This window comes from Mixophyes fleayi, chromosome 1 (assembly GCF_038048845.1).
Source record: "Mixophyes fleayi isolate aMixFle1 chromosome 1, aMixFle1.hap1, whole genome shotgun sequence".
Taxonomy (NCBI): Eukaryota; Metazoa; Chordata; class Amphibia; order Anura; family Limnodynastidae; genus Mixophyes; species Mixophyes fleayi.
This window is the reverse complement of record NC_134402.1, coordinates 177,331,597-177,334,680: the sequence shown is the minus strand read 5'-3', so window position 1 is coordinate 177,334,680 and position 3,084 is coordinate 177,331,597. Positions and strand designations below refer to the sequence as shown.

General features: G+C 41.9%; 1 long non-coding RNA gene across 1 annotated transcript; it reads left to right on the top strand.

Moving 5' to 3' along the window:
• Positions 1-1,084: 1,084 nt before the first annotated feature.
• LOC142106754 (uncharacterized) lies at positions 1,085-2,501 on the top strand. The gene is made up of 2 exons (XR_012679776.1): positions 1,085-1,154; positions 1,773-2,501. It is a non-coding gene; the product is annotated as an uncharacterized LOC142106754 (long non-coding RNA).
• Positions 2,502-3,084: the final 583 nt, after the last annotated feature.

Genomic DNA, 3,084 nt, shown 5'->3' with positions numbered 1-3,084 from the left:
CTTTGTCTGTGTTACTTGTGTGTGCCTGTCTGGAGAGTGTGTCTGTATTTAGTGTAGTTTGTCCTTTGTGTTTGTAAGTCTTTCTGTGTTTTCTGTGTTTGGCATTTATTTGTCATTATGTCCAGAGATAGGAGGGGAGAACAGGCTGAGGAGAGGGAGATGGAGGTTGAGGGGTCAGAGGAGGGAGAGGGAGAGGTTGAGGAGACAGGACAGGGCAGGAAGACCAAGACAGGGAGGAATGTGCGCTTCTCACATGATGAGAATTGTGTGTTGGTGCACAATATCATTCCCTGCTACGATGTCATCCTAGGCAACCTGGCAGCCCGGACTCCTCTAAGGCGGCGTCACCAATTGTGGGGGCGTGTCTGTGATGCCGTGAACGCAGTGGGCCCACTGAAGCGGTCAGTGGCGCACTGCCGCAAGCGCTTCTCTGATATTAAGAGGAGGCTTAAAGAGAAGATGGCCCAGGAAAGGAGGTCTACAAGGCGCACGGGTGGTGGCCCCCCACTTCGTATGGAGTACACCACATTGAGGAGGAGCTGCGCCAGATAATGCCGGCTGAAATTGTAGAGGGCATAAATGTGCAGGACACAGATTCGCCCTCTTTTGGCCAAGTAGTTGGTGAGTGATTTGTTTTTTTTACCCTAACAGTTTTTAAACTGCTTTTCTCTTTTTTAAACTGCTTTTCTCTTTTTTTAAATGGTTTTCTCTTTTTTAAACTGCTTTTCTCTTTTTTTAAATGCTTTTCTCTTTTTTAAACTGCTTTTCTCTTTTTTTTAAATGCTTTTCTCTTTTTTAAACTGCTTTTCTCTTTTTTTAAATGCTTTTCTCTTTTTTAAACTGCTTTTCTCTTTTTTTAAATGCTTTTCTCTTTGGAAAAGTTTTTCTTTATTTGTTTTGCATTTTTTTTAGTTTTTCAAAGTGTATTTTTAACGCTATTAGTTTATAAAGGATGTTTTTTTCTCATAAAAACAATTTTTTTATTCGCAAACACATTTTTGAAATAAACAGTATATTTGTAAATTGCTTTTTGCTGCAAATACATTGTATGCTTTTTCTAATACATCCAGATTCGCCAGGAACGCAGGTAACTCCCAGTCTGAGGTCTACACCTCCACCTTCAGCGAGAGATTCAGGCTCTGAAGAGCAAGCAGGTGCGTGCTCTCTGTTTGGGGAAGAAATAATGGAGTTAGATGTTTTTCTGTGCAAATGTTGCTGTCCATGTTATATTTAGTGATTTTTATATGTTTTCCAATGAGAACATAGGGCTAGATTTACTAAACTGAGGGTTTGGAAACCTTGAGATGTTGCCTATAGCAACCTATCAGATTCCATTTTTTTTTTTTTTTTGGCCATTCTGCAAAATGTCAGCTAAAATCTGATTGTTTGCTATAGTCAACATCTCCACCTTTTCAAACATGGAGTTTAGTCTATGTTCCCCATCATGTACTACACAGAGGGAGAAGTAAAATAGTATTTGCTTACCCCAAAGCACGGCCTTGCAGCATTTTGCTACAAGCACCCTCAATGTTTGCATTTTAAATTATTTACATTTAGATCCCTTCACTGTAACGCATAGGCAAAATGAGATTTTACTCCTAAAACATATGTGGAGCATCCTTCAGCAGGTCGCAAGAGGACAACTAATCTGGAAGGTAGACATTGTTAACCATTATTTAGTTGTTAAAGGTTTTTGTTTTTGGTACAGTGTCCAGAATTCAATTGACAAACATGTTAGTTCCTATATACTTACCTTGGTTATTTCACCACAGGAACCTCATCATCTCTGCAAGGCCAGCGCCAGTCTGCGCAGATGTCACCTTCTGACGACACACAGGAAGACACAGTCATCACTTTAGAGATGGTAGATGTCCCCGTGTCTATGCGCCAGGAACAAGCAACTGCCCCTGCGGAACAGTCATCTGAGCAACAAGCTGCAGCTCCTCGGATGGATACAGGGCGAGAAATGGCCCAATCCATTGCAAATTTCCAGGCACAACAGTGTCAGTTTATGGACAGCCAAACGAGACACATGTCACAAATTGCGGCCCATTTGAGGCGGATACACCGCTCAAATAGTCAACTCCCTGCTGGAATCAACCGTCTGGCAACTGCTTTGGAACAAACTAATGTGCAGCTGGCACAAATGACTGGGGCTGTGGAGGCCTTACATTCCACAGTACGTGAGGGGAATGCCAATGTCACCCAGCTGGCAGGGCAACTACATTCTGAAATTGTAGCCCGTTTACCGGCACCTATGTCTTCAGCCACCACCAGTGCCGCTAGTACGCCTACCACATCTCTACAGAGTACTCCTCCAAGGAGAGGTGCTCGCACCAGGGGTGGGCGAGGGAGGGGAGAGAGTGGCACCAAGCATAGCGATATGCCTGCAAAAAGGCGTCGCTAGTACAATGTTTCTTATTGCTTAATGTTTTCTAAAGTTTCTATAACCATTATACGTTATTATTTATTGTGTTCTGCAATAAATGCAGTTAAATTTCTATTGTGTCAGTCTTTCTTTTCTGCACATTAAACAAGAGTATACTGATTTTTTAAAAACTATGCACTAATTTCACTTAAACATTGACCTCTGACTGTCACATTCCAGGGATGTTCATATTTACCACATGAGGAGTACACACTATCCTCTTTTTAAAGGTTCAAATTTACAAAACATTTTAACTACAAAACAAACATTACACTCACATAAAACACATTTTAGAGCAATAAATGTTTATCATACTATGTACTTACACGTAAAGTAGTTTGTAATGAGACGGTCTCTAATCTCCCTTCCGCCCTCTGTGCTCTGCACATCACCAGATGTGACACGTACCCCTTCTTCTTCACTGTCTACTGCAATAATCGGTGGGGTAAGTTGATGTAAAGCCAGGTTATGCAGCAGACAGCAAGCCTGGACAATCTCAGATACCTTTTCAGGTACATACATAAGCACCCCACCAGATTTATCAAGGCACCTGAACCTGGTTTTCAAGAGTCCAAACGTACATTCTATGATACCTCTAGTGGTTATGTGTGCCTCATTGTATTGGTGCTGTGCAGGAGTCTGAGGATGCAGCAGAG